The sequence below is a fragment of the Myotis daubentonii genome, chromosome 14, assembly GCF_963259705.1.
Source record: "Myotis daubentonii chromosome 14, mMyoDau2.1, whole genome shotgun sequence".
Classification (NCBI taxonomy): Eukaryota; Metazoa; Chordata; class Mammalia; order Chiroptera; family Vespertilionidae; genus Myotis; species Myotis daubentonii.
The window spans coordinates 18,184,495-18,208,489 of NC_081853.1; the positions used below are offsets into that span (position 1 = coordinate 18,184,495).

A 23,995-nucleotide genomic window follows, 5' to 3' on the forward strand; every position below is an offset into this window, starting at 1 on the left:
TGAGAGGATTTCTGAATGACAGATGCAATCCCATCACACATCCTTCATTTTATTTCATTTCTAGCTCTTTTCTGCTACCCTCAAAATATTCCGTATCTTACAAGATGCATGTCCACTATCACTTGTAGGGAATCTTTTCCTGCTTCCCTCCAGGTAGCATGCATTCTCCCTCCCCCACCCACATCCATGGGCATTTAGCATGTGATTCTTTTATGGCACTTGAACTTCAGTCTTATGTCATCTGTGCTTTCATCAACCAATCCCCCCTGCCCACACACACACCTTGTGGAGAATGAAAGTTTCTTAATATCAGGGACTCTGCAGCCAGATTGCCTGGGTTTCGATCCTAGTTCTACCACTTGTGAGCTGTGAACAAGTTACTAAATCTCCCTATGCCTCAATGTCCTCATCTATAAAATGGAGATGATGCTCAGACTAACTTAGAGGGTCATGGGGATTCAGTGGAGTAATACATGCGTGACAGGATGTTAAAATGGAAGTTTTGACTGAGGCAACTGGATAAAATACATGCAACATTTTGAAAGAGAAAATTGAGCAGAATAAATCTTTTCCAAGTAGCCATCTGACAACCAGTTTCGTAACTCTTGGGCCCTTCTCCACGTGGGGATACAGAAGGGTTCAAGAGTAGATAGAGTTAGGAGAACTTTTAAGAAGATTTCTTTGGAGATGGTTATTCTGTGATTCCAACCCTAAGGAGGATGGGTGGAGAGCGTCACTACTTTCCTCTCATGAGAGAGAGGCTTTAAGAAACCAAGAGTGATGAATACGTATGCAGAAGTTTTGGAAGGCCTGTAATGTGTGTTTATTGTATTATTTAAGACTATGCAATTCTGTTATAGAAGACAATAAATACAAATATGATGGATGTTAAAAAGACAGTATGTTAAAGACATGTTAAAGATAAAAAGGATAAATGAATTAAACGATTTTTTCAAAAGACGGAACAAGGGTCTATCTCATGAATAGAAAAGGATGGAAAGACCTAGTCATAGGTAGGTAGTGGATCAGCCACCTCCAGACGAACAACTCTGTTATCCCTAAGTTGTTCATCCACCTGTGATACCCATTATGAACCCACTGTGCATACCCAGAGATGCACATTAAGTCCATTGCTGCTCCACATGCTCATTGGCCAGCTGTGGCTAATGGCCAGGCCCCTGTGCCTCCCTGGTGGGCTGTAAGCACCTTCTATATGCTGACCCACTCTGCTTATGTTTGAATCTGGTTCTTTTTTTAAAAAAAATTATTTATTGATTTGAGAGAGGGGGGTGGGGAGAGAGAGGGAGAGAAACATTGACTTGTTCCACTTAAAGATGCACTCATTGGTTGCCTCTTATACATGCCCTGACTGGAGATTGAACCCACAACCTTGGAGTCTTGGGATGACACTTCAACCAACCGAGTTACCCAGCCAGGGCCTGAGTCTGGTTCTTATAACCACACATCAATGGGGAAGCTGATGTGGCAGGGGCTCCTGGGGCAAGAAAAGACATATGACCAACGAGTAACAAAGGATTCATTGTATACTGTCCTACACTTTCATAAACCTACCCGTCTCTTTCCTTTCGCTTTTCTTTGTGTTTTAAATTGAATAAGCCGTGTCATTGGAGCTTCCCGTTTGATCTGTGCGTGGTTCTATTCTGGGACCTCTGGGATAACTTGCCTAGCGGTGCACCTCTACCTCAAGGTAATGCCCCTATAACAGACACCCGGGGCTGCTGTCTGACTCCTGCCTGGGAAACATAAGAGGTGAGTGTTGGTTTGAATGGTTGCCTTAAAAGCAGGAGGAAGGCATCGTGCTGGATTGGCCATGGCTGGCAGGCCTAGCATCTGTCAGGCAAAAGGTGTGAGAGGGAGCTGGTATTGGGTGGACCTGGTCCTGTCTAGATGGCTGCCTGGTAAGGCGGAGGGACCTCAACAGAAAAGGCTGGAGGTAAACCGTGGATTACCGGGAACAGCGGAAGGACCTGTGAGCCAGCCGCGGCCAGGAAGAGAGGTGTTTTGGCCTTACCAAGGGGACTGTGACAGATGCCCAGTAACTGAGAGAATTTCCAGATAACTGCAAACTCTTAGTACAGAGACCACCCTCCCAGACCATGAAGGACCAGAGGTAAGAGGTTTTCTGGCCTCCTTAACTTCCCCTCCCAACCCCAGATGGGTCAGAAACCAGTAAGCCGCTCCAGGAGCCAGCTCCAGGAGCCACGTGGAGTAAAAACCCCAGGGTAGGGGAAGGGGGCAAGAAGAGGGACTCGTCTAGTCACACACACTTCCTGCTACAGCAAGCCTCACAGGGGGAAAGGAGAAGCCTTAATTTGCATGGAGATCAGGAGTTTTACTATTACTTAGACTGGACTTTGTTATTATTAAATTGAGACGGAGTGTGTGCCCTATGAGAAGTCAGAGAAGTCATGAGGCTTGCCCCAGTCTTCATTTAAGAACATAGAACGAACTTCACAAACAAAATGTAAAGGAGGGGTGGGAGGCAAAAATAAAATTGTTAATCACAAACCATAAGTCAGTACCCCATACAAAGTACTAAATAAATATTAGCTATTATTATTATCTGTGCCATTGCCTAGCATGACTCATATACAGTACGAGCCTAATATGTGTTTGTCAAGTTTAACTGAATTACCAGGAAGGACCCAGAACAAAAGTGCCCCAATCTTTTCTGAAGCTCTCTCCTGAAATCTACAGCTTATTTAAAAGGATAAAAAAAGAGAACACCTTGAAGCAACCAGAGGTGCTTTTTTGTTTTTTGTGTGTGGGGTTTTTTTTCTGGCTCATATTGTAAAAACTAGGCAAGCTCATAGAGAGACCCCATATCACCCTGAGGATTAAAGAAAGCCATTTTCCTCCCTAGTCTTAGATTTCAAAAATAGTTTCTTTATCCTTATAGCTGAAATATTGCTTATTTAGGAGTGAGAGCTGAAGAAAACAAACTGTCCTTAGAGGGTATTCCAGGCCACTTGGTGGGCATTGTGTGGACATATCTCCCAAATGAACCAGAGCCTCTGCAGCCCTCTTCTACTGTTTTTATTTTAGAGAGAGAGAGAGAGAGAGAGAGAGAGAGAGAGAGAGAGAGAGAGAGAGAGATCCATGTGTTGTTCCACTTATTTATGCATTCATTGGTTGATTCTTGTATGTGCCCTACCTGGGGATCAAACCCACAATCTCGGTGTATCCAGACACACTCTAACCAACTGAGCTACCCTGTCAGTGCTCGATTCTGTTTTCAAAGGCAGCTCATCTCTTGCATTTCGCTGTATCCATTCTTAAAAGAAATTACTTAGTTTCAGAAATTACTTAGTTTCAGCATTGATTCTCTGCGTGGGATTTCCAGAGAGGACCTTCCACCTGGGAGGCAAAAATCAATTAGTTGAACTCTGACTGCATCCCCTAAAAATAAGACTCAGTTGCCACAGTGCATTTTTTATACCCTCTAAAGTCTATTACTGGAAGGCAGATTAGATCAAACAGCAACCTTTGGGTTTGTTTTTTGTTCATTTATTTTGAGGATTTGTTTCAAGTTCTTTGCCATCATATCAAATTCCATCAATTGTTCTTGTTCACGGGCCATTTTTTTACAGCATGTTCAAAATACTGGTAAGATGCCCTAACTGGTTTGGCTCAGTGGCTAGAGCCTCAGCCTGCAGACTGAAGGGTCCTAGGTTCGATTCTGGTCAAGGACATGTACCTTGGTTGCGGGCACATCGCCAGTAGGTGGTGTGCAGGAGGCAGCTGATCAATCTTCTCTCTCATCGATGTTTCTGACTCTCTATCCCTCTCCCTTCCTCTCTGTAAAAAGTCAGTAAAATATATTTAAAAAAAAAAACAAACAAAATACTGGTAAGATGATTCCACTGTCTATAGACAGTCAACTACCCAAAGGACTAAAGCTCTACAAAGGTTCATAGCCCTATTTGAACTCTTTTTTAAAAAAATTTATTTAGAAGTATGATAAGACTCTTTGAAAAAAGCACATGTTCAAAATGAATGTTTTTATTCAGTAACTTTGCCAATGGATTATTCACAATATTTGAACATATAAGTCTTCAGTTTGACCAACAGTCAGGATTACTTTGAGCTCACTGGCAAGGACTTTGGAAATATGTCTACTTGGTTCTTACTAGACTCTATTCACACTTAGGGAAAATCAAAACACACTAATACACTTGGGTGGGTGCTCATGTGTGTACTTGCGTGTTTAGAAGCAATCAGGAAAAGCAAGAGTAACTTTATTAAGTAAAATGGCCTTTAAAATGTGCTCCAAAATTTAACAAGTACCTGAGTAAACTCGTGGGTTTTTAACTTCCTATTACTTCTGCTAGAAAAAAAATATATTTTAAAGAATTTACCATGCCATTAAAATGAAACTAGAGATGAACCCTCAGTTCTAACCAATGTAACTTAATTATTTCTAATTACAAAAAGATTACATATTTATTTGGGAACTATAGAAGAGAACAAAGAAAAAAATTACAGCTCCCATAACCCAACTTTTAGTGTATTCCCATATACATATACACATTTCTTTTTTTTGCATTATATTGCACATACTATTTTGTAATCTGCTTTTTTTACTTAATATGTCATGAATGATTTTCCATTATTTTGATGTACAGTATGTTATTATATTCCAAACTTTAGCCAGTCTCCCATTGTTGCAGTTATATGGCTTTCTTTTTTTTTTTTCATTCCAACAATGGGGTAAATATCCTTGCACATAAATCTGAAGGTCTCTCATTGTGTCTTTTTTTCTTTTAATATTTGTATTGATTTTTAGAGAGGAAACGAGAGGGAGAGAGAGAAACATTGATGTGGGGAACATCGACTGGCTGCCTCCTGCACATCCCCTACTTCTGCTAGAAACAAAAAAATATTTTAGCCAAAACCGGTTTGGCTCAGTGGATAGAGCGTCGGCCTGCGGACTGAAAGGTCCCAGGTTCGATTCCAGTCAAGGGCATGTACCTTGGTTGTGGTCACATCCCCAGTAGGAGATGTGCAGGAGGCAGCTGATCGATGTTTCTAACTATCTCTCTCCCTTCCTTCCTGTAAAAAATCAATAAAATATATTTTAAAAAAATATTTTAAAGAATTTACTGGGAATTCAGCCTGCAATCCGGGCATCGAACCAGCAACCTTTTGGTGCATGGGATGATGCCCAACCAACTGAGCCACACTGGCCAGGGCCCTCATTGTTTCTTTAGAATGAAGTCTAAAAATGGAAATGCTGGGTTAGGGATATGAACATTTTCAAGGTTTATGATGGAGAATGTAATTTAGCAGGGATTCTTGGGGATTTTGCATTTCTAAAAATTGTGACTCCGTTGAAATGGTGAGAGCTATGTTCTGGGTGGCTTCCTCATGCAGGAACAGTCCCAAGCTTAGCTCCCAGACAGCCCGGTAAGTCCCGGTGTGAACGGTGTATGCTGCCGCCACCACTGCAGCAATAGGCCTGAGCAGCAGCCTCCTGTCTTGTGTGCCAGCCCTGCTGGCAGCCTCTATCTCCGCTCCCCTCCCTTGCCAGTCAGCTTACTATGGCACAGAAACTGAAGAAACCAATCCGGTCAGCAACCCGAGGTGACTATGTCCATCCCCACTGGCTTTCCCCCTTTTCTGCACATATGGTCTCCAACACACTTGTGAAATGTCTCAGTCTGAATGTGAAGGACTGGGCACCACCCAGAACTAGCTAAATACGTCCAAAACGAAAAGAGAAAATAACAGCAAGAGCAGTTTTCCTGTTGCCAGGTTCGTTCCATTTTCAGTCTCTGTTTCATACTTCCCATCAAAAATTAAGTTCAGCCCTACCTGGTCTGGCTCAGTGGATAGAGCGTCGGCCTGTGGACTCAAGGGTCCCAGGTTCGATTCCAGTCGAGGGCATGTACCTTGGTTGCGGGCACATCCCCAGTGGGGAGTGTGTGGGAGGCAGCAGATCAATGTTTCTCTCTCATCGATGTTTCTAACTCTCTATCCTTCTCCCTTCCTCTCTGTAAAAAATCAATAAAATATATTTTTAAAAAATTAAGTTCAAGCGCTGGCTGGGTAGAGTTCAGTTGGTTCGAGTGTCATCCCCATATGCCAAAGTTGCATGTTTGCTCTCTGATCAGAGCACATACAAGTATACAAGTAGCAAGCAATGAACCAATGAACGCGTAAATAAGTGGAACAATAAATCTCTCTCACCTTCCTCTCTTTGTAAAAATAATAATAATAAGTTCAAGTTTTATAACAAAAAAGGTGAATTACTGATAATTATGAAAGAGTATATTTTAAAAATGAGAACCATATTTGACCTTGGGTGATATTAACCAAGCTCCTTGCATTATATAATTAGTAAGAAAAAATAAAGTGATGCTGAGGCATTAGCGACAGACTGCCTAACTATCTAGGTGAGGCCATAGCAACCTCCCTATCCTTTTGAGTCTAGTTAACGATCTTTCCAAGGAATAGTATTCACTGGCCAGAAGGTTCTTTTCCCTAAGATACTATAAAATAAACCTGTTTGCATCAAACCTACCATTAAAAGGACCAAGAGTGGCTCAGTTGGTTGGGTGTTGCCCCATGGACCAGGAGATCACTGGTTTGACTCCTGGTCAGGGCACATGCGAGGGGTTACTGGCTCCGTCCCCAGCAGGGGCCGTGGAGGCAGCCAATCACTGTTTCTCATAAATGTTTCTATCTCTCCTTCTCTTTTCCTCTCTCTGAAATAAATTAAAAATATATTTTTAAAAGGACCGAGAATGTCACACCAAAGTAAGGTTTATTCATCTGTTTGGGGTTGTAGAAAGATTAAAAGCAGAATGTTTATTGGCAAAATAAATGATTTTTAATTAACCACACATTTTAATTTACTACTTATAATGATCCTTTCTGTTTATAAGTAATAATGTTTTTTGACTATATTAGGAAAACAGCAGTTGTTCCTGAAATTTTATTTATACATAAATAACAGAAGTTTTAAAATCAAAGGCAAAACAGTGCTCAATCTAAGACCTAATGTAAATTGTCATATTTATTTGATTAAGTAAATACATCCACTTCCACTTCTGTTACCAAGGATTACATAACTTGTACTAAATCTCCTTTTGAGGACAACTAAAAAAATCTGGACAAAATAATGGGGAGAGTGGCCCTGCTGGTGTGGCTCAGTGGTAGAGCATTGATCCATGAACCAGGAAATCACAGTTCGATTCCTGGTTAGGGCACATGCCTGGGCTTCAGGCTCGATCCCCAGCAGGGGGAATGCAAGAGGCCACTGATACATGCTTCTCTCTTACCATTGGTGTTTTTATCTCTCTCTCCCTTCCTCTCTCTGAAATCAATAAAAACATATTTTAAAAATAAATAAATAACAAGGAACAATTTTTTAAAAAAATAATGGAGAAAATGTTTTAAAAACATTAAAGAGCCCTGGCCATTTGCTCAGTGGTTAGAGCATCTGCCTGCTGACCTAAGGGTCATGGATTCAATGTCTAGTCAAAGGCACGTACCTGGGTTGTACTTTCAACTCCCAGCCCCCCAGTTGCAGGGGAGGCAACCAATCCATGTGTTTCACATTGGTGTTTCTCTCTCTTTCTCTCCTCCTCCCTTCCACTATCTCTAAAAATCAATGAAAAAAATATCCTCAGGTAGTGATTAATGTTAAAAAGAAAAAAAAACACACATTAAAGAGATAGTGAGAAATTGTTTGGCCAAGATCCAAGAGAAGATATTACTTCAGATAGGTGAGCCTGTCATTGAGGCTACCGCTGCCCAAAAGGAATGAGGCTACTATTGCCCAAAAGGAATTTGCCATACAGTGCTTATATCAGCCTTTATAAGCTAGGGGATCAAAAGTTAGAATCCTGGGGACCAGGGGAACATAGGAGACTTGCTCTTCATATAATATCCATTTGTATCTTTTGATTTTGATTATTATATACAGGAATCCCCTTAAAACAAACAAAAATATCTAAGGACTATCAAATGCTCTGCTCCAAACCATGTTGTGAATAAGAATAATAAATCACATGTTCCTTAAAATCAATGGACACATATCTATACTCTTAATTTTTCAAAATATAAAAATCAATATTATTTTGAGAATTATAAACACAGTAATAGGCTGTGCACTATTATATTTCTTTACTCCATTTTAGGGATCTAGAGATAATGTGGCAGGACAGTAAGAAGCTAGGAAAATCCCTGGGCAAGTGGGAAGGGGAAATTGAGACAAAAATATTTAAAAGGCCAAGTAGTTTGGGCAGCTTGCAGCCAGCCTGTGAAGTGCAAGACCATATCTTCCCCAACCAAGGACACTTGAGAACAAATGGTTTATACCTCTCCTCCCTAATCAGAAAATGCATAGCCTAAATCACCTGGGCCTGGGAAAATAGAAGGAAAAAGACCCAATTAATGACATTTGTGCCAGCTAAACCCAAGGACAGATGAAGTTAGGGAACAAATAACAAAAACCCCATTAAAGCCGACAGGTAAAAGTAAAATAATAAAACAGACCAAAGAATAATCCGAAACTCCCCTAGTCACTCATTTTAATACATCAGCTATTTAACATGCACCTAGAAAGCTGATGAATATTCTCCTGAAACCTCCCTAAGATTCTCGCCTGCAGTAGGAGGCAGCGGATCAACGATTCTCTCTCATGATTGATGTTTCTATCTTTCTCTCCTTCTCCCTTCCTCTCTGAAATCAATAAAAATACGTTTTTTAAAAAATGCTCGCCTGCAGAAAAACAAATGGATATAAAGTCCTCAGGACGAAGAATGTGGACTCGCTCCAGAGCATGTTCATGCCCCTTCCTGGGCATGAAATTTTTATTTTTAAGGGTCCCTACGAGACTTGCAGCCAGGGGAGTAGTGGGCCATGGCAGCTCAACCGGGGCTCACCCCCTGATCCTATCTCCAAGGCCCCCTTTGCTCTGACTTCCCAGTGAGCTACAGCAGCCCTGCCCTGGCTCACCTCTGTCACTGTGACCTTCACTTCCCAGTGAGCTCATAGCAGCCCCACCTTGGCTCACTTCTTTCCCCAATCATTTCTAGAGAACCAAAGCAGAGCACTACCTAGGCTCTCCCTGTTGTTTCTTCTACCCCAATTTCCTCCTTTGTTTCATTAATAAACATACTCTCCAACCCATCTGGACTTGTGTTGTGAAATCTTCCCTACATGAAGTCAACAATCCACACACTACAGACCAGCCTGAAGCAGACCTGTCTGCTAACAATAAGACTTAGAAAGAAATACTTTTTGTACTGTAGCGTGCAATTCTAAAAATATTAAATATTTGCTTCAAATGATCAGTCAGTGCCTCTGGCATAGAAGGCAACTAATACCTAAATCTCTGACGGCTTTACAAATCTGGACAAGCATTCCCCTCCATTTATCACTATAACAGTTTCCATTACAGTTACCAAGATTGCTAAAACTGGGATGCATTTAAAAGATTAGAAATTATAATTGGAATAGTGTTTCATTTCCTGTAATGGAACCACAAAATTGAATCTATATTTTCCTTCATTTAAAGATAAGACTGTTTAACCACACAGGCTCACTAATGAAAGTGATAATGAACTTACTTTGTGAGACACAAACTTTTTAGTCAATCAAATTCTCCCAGGAAGGTAGCACTGTGAATTTTTATGAAAATTTCCCCATTTTGATGCAGAAAATGAGTTTGATGCAGAAAATGAGTTTGATACAGAAAAGTAGTTTAAGAAAGTGACTTGTAGAAATATAACCATCAGTTCACCTGAAGGGCGGATGCTTATTGGTTCAAAAAAGCCCCTGATTTGCACAGCATGTCCAGTCTGGGACTGCATAACTTAAAATAAAATAAAAAAATTACTGTGAAAAGCAGCAATAAAGAGTATAAGGTAGAAAAATGAGGCAATTAAAGAGCTAAGATTTCTGAGCCTAGATAAAATTAGGACTACAAAGGCAATAACTACAAGAACAAACACATAAAAGGTTAATAAAGAATATAAGTACCATCTGTTTTTTATATTCCCTAAAGGCAGTACTGAGGGCATCTTGTTGTTTTTATGTAATCACTATCTGTGGTATACACCCCCCCACCCCCACCCCCACCCCCCCACCACTTTCCCTCCACCTCCCAAGCCACGTGGCTTGCTTTTAAGTGGGACTGGCTCTGGCTCCGGCTCCAGAAGTAGCTGTCATTCAGAATCACCCGTCCCTCTGCCCAGGGGATTGGCCCAGAGATGGGAAGATAATTGATTTTGAGATCATCGATTTTGTGAAAGAACAAACCTCAACAGAGTAAATTTGAAGATCTGGTTGCTTTTATTAAAGGACTCATGAATTGGGCAGCATCCCATCTAGCAACTAGGAGGGTGCTTAGGGGAAGGCAAAGGGTCTTTTCTGGCAGATCATGTCATTAGTACTGACCAGGAAATTCCAGGCTGATTGGTTTACAAGTCCACTCTTGGGAGAAGCTGAAACTGCAATTAGGTGAGGTATTAAGTCTTGGTGGTGCTTAGCAAAAGTGACTCAGTTTTTAGGTCTGTTGTTTCTTTTTAACCAGATGCTTAGCAGTGGTCTGCAAACTCATTAGTCAACAGAGCCAAATATCAACAGTACAACGATTGAAATTTCTTTTGAGAGCCAATTTTTTTAAACTTAAACTATATAGGTAGGTACACTGTTATTAACTTAATTAGGGTACTCCTAAGGCTTAGGAAGAGCCACACTCAAGGGGCCAAAGAGCCGCGTGTGGCTCGCGAGCCGCGAGCCGCAGTTTGCCGACCACTGCCTTAGGGGGATCTTATCCAGGAAAGAATAAATGTGGGGAGCTATTTTGCAACTTTGAGAAAACTGAGGTACATTCAAACAGCATCCAGAAACCACCTCCCCTTCTATACTGTGACTTCCACATTGGATTACACCCCCTATTTCAATGCCTCTGCTTAGTGTGGAGAGGCAGCCCAGCACAGGAGTTAACAGCACAAACTGTTGAGCCAAACTCTTTCGTCTTAATCTCAGTTCTGCTTACTAGCTATATGACCTTGGGCAGGACACTAGAACTCTTTATGACTCAATTTCCTCATCTGTAAAATGAGAATCGTAGACCCTCGTTCATAAGGCTGAGGTTTAATGAATTAATACATGGAAAGCACTGAGAACATTTCCTGGTACAGGATAAGTGCTATATAAATATTAACTATTGTTGTTGTAAGGAATAAATAAACTAACAAGTGTAATGTGCTCAGAACAGTGCCTAGGCCTAGGACATAGTGAAACCGATTACCCATCCATTATTGAGAACATTCATTCATTCATCTATTCAACAGATATTTACTGAGTGCCTTTCCTGTGCCAGGCCATCAATGTCTTCATTCTAGATCAGCCGTGTCCAAAAGAAACATAATGTGAACCATAAATGTGATCCAAATATGGATCATAAATTTGAGCCAAATATGTAATTTAAAATTTTTTGGCACTCACGTTAAAAAAGTAAAAAGAAACAAGCAAAATTACTTTTAATAAAATATTTTAATCCGATATCCAAATATTATTTCATTACATAATCAATATAAAAATTGAGATACTTTACTTTTTTTTTATTCTAGAGCATTGTAATCTAGCATGTATTTTGTGCATACAGCGTATCTCAATCAAACTGGCCACACTGAGGCTGCTCAACAGCCATATGTGGCAAGTAGCTAGCATGCCGTTCTTTACATTAAAGGTTAGGGAAAGAGGGGAAATGTCATCTTTGTTCCCAACCCCATCTTGCTACTAATTACGTAATATTTTTTTCAAATTCTAAAGTCATTTACATTCATTATTTCATTTGATAGTGAAGTATGGTAGCAATCATCTCAGGTAGAAACTATAGTTTAACTTTAACCCTACTGTTTGGTTTCTGTATTTATTTGTTTGCTAAAATAATAGAAAAGTTATTTTGATTTTCTGAATTATATAAATTATCCCCTTCGATTAAATACTCTATTGATTGTAATGTGAATATCCCATGGGTTTGGTCATTCTGGTCTTAGAAAGCACATTTTCCTTTACCTGGGAAGGACAGCACAATTATCCCAAGGTCAGAGGGCTCCAGTTAACATGTCCCTGTTGACTCAGTGTTCTGGGGACCCAAAACTGTGATTTAGATTAACATGCTGCTTCTGCTTCTGTAAACTGCTTTTTTGCAAACCAGGTTCCTCATTCCAGACCCGAGGGCTCTAGATAATGTGTTTCTGTCAATTCAGTGATCCAGAAACCCAAAACTATAATTTAGATAACATGCCGCTTTGCTTCTGTAAACTGCTTTTTGCAAATCAGGTTCCTCATTCCAAACCCTGGGATGTAATCAATACCTTTGTGATCTTTGCCTATATAAATCTGGTATTGCGGCCATCTTATCACTATGAGATTTGGGGAATGGCCTCTCATAGTCCCGGATTGCAGTAAATGTGACTCTTTAATTCTTGAGGCATCCGTCTGTGATTCGAGGAGTACATTACAATAGGAACATGCCTCACCTTGAAGGATGGATTATGTTATAGGAGGTGGGGAAAAGTCCCATCAAGAGGAAACAAATGAGCAGAAGTAACAAGGAAGGAAAACCAGGGGTCTATTAGGAAAGTAGAAGTCAGGGAGAGAAACCTAAGAAAATGTATCAGGGAAGCCCTCAACAGTCTCCAGACCAAGGAGTCTTGTTGGGGACCGTCATGCTGCTGGCAAAGTCTAAGCTGACCAGAGGACATGGCAAAGCCCTGGACTCTACCCTATGTCAATCCTGGAAGGTTTTAAGGTCAAAGCTCAGGAAAGGTTTAAGGCTTTATTAGAGTTTGCAGCAAAGTGGAACTAGACAAGGCTTGACCGAGGCATGACCTCTGTGGCTAAAAGTGTAGTTAAGCTAGCATAACCTGATTGTCATAGTAACCGTAACCTGATTGCCATAGTAACTGTCAAACATAGATAGATCTAGACAAAGCTTGCCCAGTCTTGCCCAGCCTGTAACAATCTGTTACTTCCCTATGAACAGGCCAGGCCCTAACAGTGATCTATGAAGCATGACCAGCTACAGTTTAGCTATAAAACAGTGTGTGTAAAAAATAAAGTTGCTGGTGCCTTGTGCCAGTCCTCCCAACCCCGTCTCGTGGTCTCTTGTATTTAGTCCCACGCCACCTCTACCCGTCGGACCCTCTCCAAGGTGCGGGTCACCGCAGATTGGCGCCCGAACAGGGACCTGAAGGTGGGCTTCGTGAGGACCCCAGAGTTGCCGGCGAAGTCAGAAGTCTCAGTGTTAAGTGAGTTATCCTGGGGAAATTTAATTCTTATTAATTGGGAGTAAAAATGGGGCAATCTGAGTCCAGAGAAAGGCTGCTTTATGCTCAGATGTTAAAGTCAATGTTAGTTAGTAGAGGAGTGAAAGTCTCAGCTGCTCAAGTAGAGAGGTTTTTAAAGTTTGTTCATGAGCAGTGTCCCTGGTTCCCTGAGGAGGGTACTGTCGGCCCAGAGACCTGGGAGCGAGTAGGGCAACGGCTTAAGGACTTTCATGCTGGAAATCCGACCCATACTCCGTTGGATGCATTTTCCATCTGGGGTTTGGTAAGGGACAGCTTGGGGTCTGTGCCAGAGTCCATATGTCGTTCTCGGTCTCTGGATTCGCTGACGGGGCCTTCTCACAGGAGACCTCAGCGGCCCAGGGAAGATAATGAGCAGTTCCCCACTCCTAAGGAAGATCATTTGTATGACTTCCCGGAGAAGGGTGATGAGGAAGAGACCTTCATAACAAAAGATAGTATTGAGCAGGTGAGAACAGTATTGGATGAGATTCAGAAAAAACTACGAAAGAGTAAAAGGAAGCATGAGCATGAAGGAGAGGGGCCAGCAGCTCCTCCTCAGCCTCCCCCACCCCCTCTTTTAGGGACAGCTCCGTCAGCTACTCGCTCTCCATTAGAAGAGGCTCTGTTCAGGGCCCGGGAGCGAGGAGATGAGGACATAGAGGGCATTAACTTAGCCTTCCCTGTCCAGGAGGTGCCTGATCCTAACAATCCAGGTCAAACAGTTCGTGAACATATTCCATTCCCCCTAAAAACTTTAAAAGACCTAAAAGTGGCATGTGCGCAGTATGGAGCTACGGCTCCTTTTACTGTTAGCATATTAGAAAGTTTAGTTGACCAAGCCACTACTCCTAATGACTGGAGAACTTTAACCAGAGCTTGTCTCTCTGGGGGAGATTATTTACTATGGAAATCAGAATTTCAAGAACATGCTCGAGAACAGGCTCGTAGGAACCATCTATCGGGCCAGAATCCTCAGCAGAATTGGGGTTTAGAAATGTTACTGGGAGAAGGTAATTTTGCTGGAACTGATGTGCAGATACGCTACCCAGCTGAGGTTTATATTCAAATAAATTCTTGTGTTTTAAAGGCATGGAAAAAACTCCCTTCGGGGAGAAGGACAGAGGAACTCTCTAAGATTGTGCAGGGACCTGATGAGAGATATCAAGATTTTGTTTCTAGATTATTGCAAGCAGTGGGCAGAGTTGTTGCTGATGGAGAAGCAGGAACTCTGCTAGTTAAGCAGCTTGCTTTTGAAAATGCTAATACAGCCTGTCAGACTATTCTTAGGCCTTATTACAGAAAAGGAACCCTTGAGGACTATATACGCCTTTGCGCCGATGTTGGTTCTTCTTATTTGCAAGGGGTTGCACTTGCGGCTGCTCTCAAGGAAACAACTATAGAGGGCATCGTCAGGCAAACTAGTAGCCAAGGGATGACTTGTTTTGGCTGTGGACAGAAGGGACATATGAAAAAGGAGTGTCGGAAAAAGGGGCAGAGTAATAATAATGGAAACAACAAAAAATCCCCAGGGCTTTGCCCAAAGTGCAAGAGGGGAAAACATTGGGCTAATGATTGTAGATCGAAAACTGATAAGGATGGAAATCCGTTGCAGGGAAACTTCAAAAGGGGCCAAGCCCCGGCCCGGCAGACAATAGGGGCAGTTTCCATGCTGCAGCAAGGCCGACAGCCATTGACCGATCAGGAGATTATGCAGATGAATCAAAGGTCAGGGTCAAAGACCTACGACGGGCCACTGAGGGAAGCGCAGGATTGGATTTAAGCTCTACTAAATTTGTAGTTCTCACCCCTGAACTCGCCCCGCAGGCTATTCCTACTGGTGTATTTGGCCCTCTACCAGAAGGGACTGTGGGAATTTTATTAGGGCGCAGTTCTTTAACCATGAAAGGTCTCCAAGTACTGCCAGGAGTGATAGACAATGATTTTCAGGGAGAAATTAAAGTGATGTGTTCTGCGCCAAAAAATATTATTACTATTCAGCCCAAAGATAGAATAGCTCAATTAGTCTTGCTGCCCTTGGTAAAAGTAGGTAGAGCATTACAACCAAAGAGAGGAACTGGAAGTTTCGGTTCTTCCGATGCTGCTTTCTGGGTACAGTCTATTTCTCATGATCGTCCCTTGAAAACCTTGACTCTGAATGGAAAAGCTTTTCGAGGCATTCTAGACACAGGAGCAGATGTCTCAGTAATCAGCCTGGATTATTGGCCTAAGAATTGGCCAGTCACTGTGGCGGTCACAGAATTACAGGGTATAGGGCAAACAAATAGTCCTTTGAGAAGCACCTTGCCACTTAAATGGAGAGATGATGAAGGGCATTCAGGAGAAATTCAACCATATGTTCTTCCAAAGATTCCTGCGAATCTTTGGGGTCGAGACATCCTGCAACAGATGGGGATGATGATGTTCACCCAAGATCAATTGCCTTTTTTGTAGGGGCTGCTCTCTTTCCTGCATCCAAGACAGCAGATCCAATAGAATGGTTAAATAACAATCCTGTCTGGATAGAGCAGTGGCCCCTTACCAAAGAAAAGATACAGGCTGCAAATGAGTTGGTGCAGGAACAACTCCAATTAGGTCATATTGAGCCTTCTAACAGCCCTTGGAATAGTCCAATTTTTGTTATAAAAAAGAAGTCAGGAAAATGGAGGTTATTACAAGATTTGAGAGGGGTCAATAAGACCATGCAGGTGATGGGTCCTTTACAGCCTGGATTGCCGTCACCTGTGGCAATTCCTCGTGATTATTGCTTATTAATTATTGATCTCAAAGATTGCTTTTATACTATTCCACTGGCTCCACAAGACTGTCAACGTTTTGCTTTCTCTGTTCCATCTATTAATTTGACAGAGCCTATGAAGAGATATCATTGGAAAGTCTTGCCACAGGGCATGGCTAATAGTCCTACTTTATGTCAAAAATTTGTAGCAGAAGGATTAGCTAAGACCAGAGAAAACTTCCCAGAAGCTTATATAATACATTACATGGATGACATTTTGTTTGCAGCCTCTAGTCCTGAGTTATTAGCTAAAGTATTCAAGCATGCTCAGCAAGGGCTTGAAAATCAAGGCCTTAAAATAGCAGAAGAAAAGATTCAGTCTAAATCACCCTACCAATATCTAGGACAAATAATAGATGGCCAGAAAATCAAAAGACAAAAAACTTCAATTAGAACAGAGCATTTACAGACTTTAAATGATTGGCAAAAACTACTAGGAGATATTAACTGGATCCGACCTTCTTTAAGATTAACAACAGGAGAAATTAAACCCCTCTTTGAGATTTTAAAAGGGGATCCAGATCCAACTTCTCCTCGGGAATTAACTCCTGAGGCAAAGGCTGTTCTGCAACGAGTAGAGGACATAATTGCCACTCAATTTCTTGACAGGATAGATTATAACAAGACTTGGAGTTATTCTCTCTACTCCCTTCTTACCAACAGGCCTTTTTTGGCAGGATGGCCCCCTTGAATGGCTCCATTTGCCTTCCACACGCAAGCGGGTAATTACTACCTATTATGAGGCTGTTGCCACCCTGATACGTATGGGCAGGCAAAGGTCCAAGCAGCTCTTTGGAGTAGAGCCAGCACTTATAGTGCTGCCCTACAAGGCAGACCAGATTGCATGGCTTTACCAAACATCAAAAGAATGGGGACTTTCCTTAGCAAAATTTTCGGGACAATTAGGACATCATTATCCTGCTTCTAAGTTATTAGATTTTTGGACTAAAAATCCAATTGTTTTTGAATCCATAGTCAAATCTTCCCCCATAAAAGGGGTTCCCACAGTCTTTACAGATGGATCCAGTAATGGAAAAGCTGTCTATGTTCTAAATAACCAACCTATTGTCTTTCAGACCAATTTTAGATCGGCTCAACGAACCGAACTCGCAGCAGTCAATGCAGCTTTCCTTGCTTTACCTGACACTGGCTTTAATCTGTTTACTGACAGTCGCTACGTAGCTACAGTAGTGCCTCGCTTGGAAACAGCTGTCCTTCATGCAGGAGATCATTCAGAAGTCATAGAACTTTTATTATCTATTCAAGACTTAATTAGAAAAAAAAGATATCCTTGTTTTATAGGTCACATTAGAGCTCATTCTGGCCTTCCTGGTCCATTAGCTGAAGGTAATAATAAGGCTGATGAAGCTATCAGACAAGTATTAGGAGCTTTTGAGGAAGCACAAGCTTCCCACAAATATTTCCACCAAAATAGTCTAGCATTAAGAAAACAATTTGGTCTTAAGAGAGAGCAAGCCAGACAGATAGTCAGACAGTGTGCCACCTGTGGGGACATTAACCATGTCCCACGGTCTGAAGGGGTCAACCCACGAGGGTTGCAGCCTGGGCACATGTGGCAGATGGACGTCACCCATTATCACCCATTTGGAACCTTGCGGTATATTCATGTTATTGTAGATTTATATTCAGGATTTCTTTTCGCAAGGTTACAGACGGGGGAAGCGACCAAGCATGTTGTTGCTGTCTGTCTAGCTGCTTTTGTAGTTTTAGGTGTACCCAAGATTTTAAAAACAGACAATGGACCAGCTTACACCAGTAAAGGATTTCAACAATTCTGTTTACAGTACAAGATCACCCATTTAACAGGAATTCCTTACAACCCCCAAGGTCAGGGAATAGTAGAAAGAGCACATAGGACTCTGAAAGCTCAATTTGAAAAAACAAAAAAGGGGGAGCCAGGGGGTTTCCTGTTAACTCCCCATAACATCCTGTCACACTCTCTCTTTACACTTAATTTTTTAAATTTGGACAAGCAGCATAGATCAGCAGCTGAGCGTCACTGGGGCAGTGGCGAGACTCCGCCCGGGGCCTGGTACGGTGGAAAGACCCGGCTACCCTGAAGTGGAGGGGACCCGATCCGGTTTTGATTTGGGCCCGGGGGAGTGTTTGTGTTTTTCCTAGGGATGAATCCGCCCCACGATGGCTTCCCGCCCGGCTTGTCCGACAGGTGGACTCTGAGTCCACCAGCCTCACATCCGAGGATGGCAACACCCCCGGACGACGAGGTGAAGTCACTTGCCGGGGGACTCAGGAATCTCAGCCTACACCGTCATCGTATGAGGCGCCGCCGCCCTACGACCCAGGGAACTCGCCGAGCCGCCCTGATGACATGGGGGCAGGTGAAGAGATTGACCATGGAGGCCCTCCAGATGGTGGACGACAAGGGGCTGACGAGGACCCCTGATCTATTGTGCATGGGGATCAAGGGTTTGAGATCACCTGTTCGGGTTGTAACCTTACTAACTGTATCTCCACTGAGGTGGGACCATTTGATGTTATGCTCTTGCACCAACCTGCCTTTGTAATGATACCTGTGAATGTGACTGGGAAGTGGTATCAGCATACAGGGTTGGAAGTTCTGAAGCAGTTGCATGGACTTTTAGACAGGCCTAAGAGATTCATTGGTATGTTGATAGCAGGGATAGTTGCTTTGGTGACAATAGTGGCCACGGCCACCACTGCAGCTATTGCCCTAACGCAGGAAGTCCATACAGCTCAGTATGTGGATCAATTGGCTAAAAATATTAGCGTTGCGCTGGGAGCACAGGAGAAAATTGATAGGAAGCTTGAGCAGCGTCTTGATGTCCTAGAACAGACCATTCTCCTTTTGGGAGATCAGTTAGAAGCCCTGAAAATCAGGTCTAGCCTCTCGTGTCATGCTGAGTTTGACAACATTTGCGTGACTCCCAAGCGTTACAATATATCAGCTTGGTCTTGGGAGCAAGTCCGCATGCATTTAATGGAAATTTGGCAACATACTAATATGTCCTTAGACATTGCTAAATTACATAAAGAAATTATGGCTATATCTAGTTCTGAGTCTCCTTTGCTTCCACCCTCAAAAATGGCCAAGCAAATCTTTGACACCCTTAAAGGGTGGTTTTCTCATTTTCATGGTTTGTCTCTACTATGGAGTGCTGCAATGACAATTGGTGTGATATTAATTATTCTTTGTTTCTTGCCAGTCGGCATCCGAATCCTCGGAGCCAGCTTGCGAGCTATCCAGACCTCCATCCATGAGCTTCGACTAAAAAACAAAGAAGGGGGAGATGTTGGGGACCGTCATGCTGCTGGCAAAGTCTAAGCTGACCAGAGGACATGGCAAAGCCCTGGACTCTACCCTATGTCAATCCTGGAAGGTTTTAAGGTCAAAGCTCAGGAAAGGTTTAAGGCTTTATTAGAGTTTGCAGCAAAGTGGAACTAGACAAGGCTTGACCGAGGCATGACCTCTGTGGCTAAAAGTGTAGTTAAGCTAGCATAACCTGATTGTCATAGTAACCGTAACCTGATTGCCATAGTAACTGTCAAACATAGATAGATCTAGACAAAGCTTGCCCAGTCTTGCCCAGCCTGTAACAATCTGTTACTTCCCTATGAACAGGCCAGGCCCTAACAGTGATCTATGAAGCATGACCAGCTACAGTTTAGCTATAAAACAGTGTGTGTAAAAAATAAAGTTGCTGGTGCCTTGTGCCAGTCCTCCCAACCCCGTCTCGTGGTCTCTTGTATTTAGTCCCACGCCACCTCTACCCGTCGGACCCTCTCCAAGGTGCGGGTCACCGCAGAGTCTGGGTGCCATTTCTCAGGTAGTGGGGAGAAACAAAGTTTGTCAGCAGGCAAGTGGCAAGATGCATCAAATAAGCAGCTAAATATAGCATGGAAGGGAGTGAGAGAGGCTAGAGGGAGTTCATTAGGAAATTAAACCTTGGCACCCAGAAGTCCCCTTCCTCTTTCCAACATTGTTATAAGTGCAAAATATAACTTCCGAAATGTAATTTTCATTTACATTTTAGATAAGGTGATTTAGGAACTTTTCTGAGATGAGACATGATGAGAACTGGAGAAAAAAAAAAAAAAGAATGCAAGCAGCCATTAAGAGGACTACACACACACACACACACACACACACACACACACACACAAAATACAAAGTACAAAGGCCTTGAGATAGCAACGAGCTCGCCACACCCAGGGAACAGAAAGTAACCCAGTGGATGGTGCAGGGGTGTACACACACAGCAGCACATAGTATGTGGTCCGTACTGAATGAATGACTGAGACATAGTTTCTTATTCCTGTCACCTCTGCAATGCTGGCATGCAGGAGCTATCGATAAGGAATAAGCAGAGGTCTAGAGTATTTTTCAGTTGCCTCACAATGTTACCGGAAAGGAGACCTGGCCCTTGTCGGGTCTGCCTAGGGCCGGCCGGTAGTGTGTGGGTTCTTGACTTCGTGCAGGAAGTTTCACAACATGAGTCCAGATCACTATGAGGAACATTTATTAAAGCTGGGGATGTGAGGCCCCCGAAGCGGGACCCTCACTCTGTCCCACAGATCGACGGCGACCCCAATCAACCGCAGGAGACGTCACTTGATGCAAAACGCAAGAGGCTTTATTCTTTATTCCAGCGCGCTGGGGCCCAACCCGTACTCACACAAGAGCAGAGGAGTTGTGCGCCCAGCAAGGGGTTTTTCAGCTAATTATATGCTAAAATCACACATCAGGGAGGGGTTGCATGCAGGAGGGTAAGAGGCCAAAAGGGTCTGGTTTGTGTCTTGATAGGGATAAGGCACTCCTTACAGTCTGTTCCTCTCAAGGTTGATTGAAGCTGGGTTTACTCAACCCATCCTTTGTTGGGGCTATCTCCTGTAATAGCCTTGGGGAGGGCGTCATTCCCTTCCGTTCCTATCTCTAGCGTGAGAAACCTGGGGAGTTGAGATAAAACAGGCAGCTAGGCCTGGCAGCTGGGCCTGTGCAGTTTGTAACATTCTTTTATTCTTTCATTCCCCCATTTGCTTTTTGGTAAGTTCTAATCATGGAACTTCTGTCTCTAGACATTCCTCTTCGAAACTATCTCTCTGGCGGAGAGACTGGTATTGCTGCCTGAGCACTAGTACCTGCACAGCACTTATTCCTTCTCTGATAAAGGTGACCAGTCGGTTTAAGATACAGGGCCCAAAAGTAAGAATTAAAAGCAATATAATAAGAGGACCCATAAGGGTGGATATGAGGGTCCACTGAGTCCTAGACTTCTTTATTTTGCCTGGGCTGTCTTAAGCCAGGTGTGATGAAGCCAAGTCGGGATCCCGTCGACCTGACCACCGTGGGGGTGGTCCTTTCAGTCCTTGGGTGGCAAATTTCTTTACCCAAACAGTGTCACCAGGTTGGAAGGGATGAACCGGATACAGGCAGATCATCTTGGACGTGCTTCTGGTCTGCTTGCTGGGTAGACTGTAAAACCTGAAAGAACTTGAGTAAACTGGTGAGATGAGTAGTACAGGGTCTGGAAGAGTCACTAGAATCTGTAAAGGCCCCACTGGTTTTAGGGCAGCCTCCTGGGCTGCTTTGTCTGCAGCCTAGTTCCCTCCTGCTTCTGGGGAGTCAGTGCCAGTTGACCCATCGTCCTTGCTCTGCTCATGTCTGTCTAACTGCTTATTATATTACCTCAAGGATCCTGGCTCTGAATTCTTTCAGGGAAAATGGGCGTTGAATTCTCTTCTGTAGCTGCTTCGTGCTGAGGAGGGACAGAAGTTTCTCTCAGAGCCAAGAGATCCTTGCTATCTGTCAGAGGGACGATGAGGCCTGGGCACAGAAGGAGGTGGGCTTGTGACCTGGCAGAGACAAACTGTAACAAATGGTCTGGTGGGAGGGAAAGAAAACATTTCAGTTTTAATAACCTCTGTTGAAATAGGATTTTTCTCCTTAAAACTCCTCTATGGCTATCCAAAAGCCAAATCAAGATCAATTTATCTACTGTATTCAATTTGGCCTGATGTTTGCATAAATACAACAAGAATGGTAACTGACTACCTGTGCTGGAATTTCATGATTGAATCTTAATGTGCCCCGTAGGGCCAGGAAGCCAAGCCATCCAGATGCCATCAGGCCTGCCTGCAGTATCTGCTGAGTTAGGTGAATTCCTCACCTGTAGCAACTCCACCTGAGCCCACGCTCTAGGCTTTAAGGCCCATCTCAGTAGCCCTCCTACTCGTTGCGGCCCAGAGTGTGTGGGGGTTTCGCAGGGATGCAGAGGCATCCTTATTGCTCCCCTTCTACTCTTACCAACCGCCAGTGATGGTAGGGCATGGGCCTGACGCTCCAGCGCCAGCCATCTTCAGGGCTCCCAAGCAGGATACCAGGCTTTTCCTGTGGCACCTTTTTTTGGCCTCAAGACTTCAGAGCTCAGACAGGTTTCTTTAAAACATGATACTCCAGTCAAAGTTTTCATTAAATAAAACCACTACTGGAAACTGGTCTTATTGAATTTATGCAAAGAAATGTATTGCCATGACTTATTAAGCATTGCCAAATTTCGGAGGAATTACATAAGGAGAAAAAGCCACTGACCTGCCTTAAGATCTTCTGATTTTCCTTGTAACTGTTAGATTTCTTTTATCATTCTTCCTAAGTACTTTGGCATAACTATTTACCCTCTGTTTAGGGAGGCAGAATGTAAGTTATTTATTCTTTCTGACCTACTGGCCTGTATCATTTGATTAATTTTCTTTCAACATTTCTCTTCTCCTTCTTATCACATACACAACCTTTTTAAATTTTATACTTTCAAATTAGCCTTTAAACCTACTTTCTATGTCCTTAAAAAATGCATAACCATGCCTCAGACCTTCTACTCAGTAATTCCTTATTCTTAGAAACCTCAATCCTTGAATGATTACCATAAAGTAAACAGCCAGTATTTCTTAGATTACTAAGACCAGGTGCTTCCTTCCTTATGCAATTTCAAGTATACTGTATTCGTCTAATTTAGTCTTGGAAGGGTTAAAGAGAACAAAACGGGGCAGAGAGAAACTTACTGAGCTTAGCAGCTTGCGGCCTTGAGTCCAGCAGATAAGTAAAAATCAACAAAACTTCTGGTCTGCTTTCCCTGCCGACAGCTGTATTAACCATTTCCTCAGCTGCTCTCCCTCCTAGATTTTTTCTCAGGTACCCGTCTGACCAAAGTTGTGGAGCCACACAAAGGAGAGGAGAGGGCAGGCCCCCTCCCTCCACACATGCACACTTTGACCAGACATTCATTCAGCAAAGGCATTTAGCTACCACAACACACAGTTTTTCTCAATCAGTAACATTTTTAAGCTTCAAGGTCCCAAGTTCTCAGCAGTTCTGGAAAACCACACCTGAGGCTGGCAAGCAGGTTTGACCCAGCCCTTGACTTTAAAATGACCATAATGCTTAAAGGAGTAGTTTGAGTCTGTCCCATAGCGTCCGTCCAGTGAGTCCACAAAATCAAACAAAAGAACACAGACACCAAACAAACAAAGACACCTAAAAACAGCCTTCCGACCCCGCGGAAGAAAAACTGAAAACAAAGCAAATGGGGGCTTTTACACCCCACCAAATGGGGGCTCAAGGCGTCCCTTGACTCCTCCTCTACCCTTGGGGCGTCCCCCAGGGCTGCAACCTGTGGTCCTCCAGGCACGTCTACCGACCACTGTTCGGCCACTCTCACGAGTTGCCGAACGGCTGCCAAACCGAAAGCGCGCACTCAAATCCAGACCACTTGACAAACACAAGACAGAGACAAACAACTCGGGGTACCCCTTCTTACCTCCAAGGTCGGCTCCGCGGATGAGGGGTGGTCGTCTAATCCCGGACGAGCCCCCA

The 23,995-nt window shown here is 43.1% G+C and overlaps 1 pseudogene; it reads left to right on the forward strand.

Annotated features, from left to right (window-relative positions):
- The window catches only part of LOC132215396 (uncharacterized), a 38,679-nt pseudogene extending 19,068 nt beyond the window's left edge, over positions 1 to 19,611 (forward strand).
- The last annotated feature ends 4,384 nt before the right edge of the window (positions 19,612 to 23,995 follow it).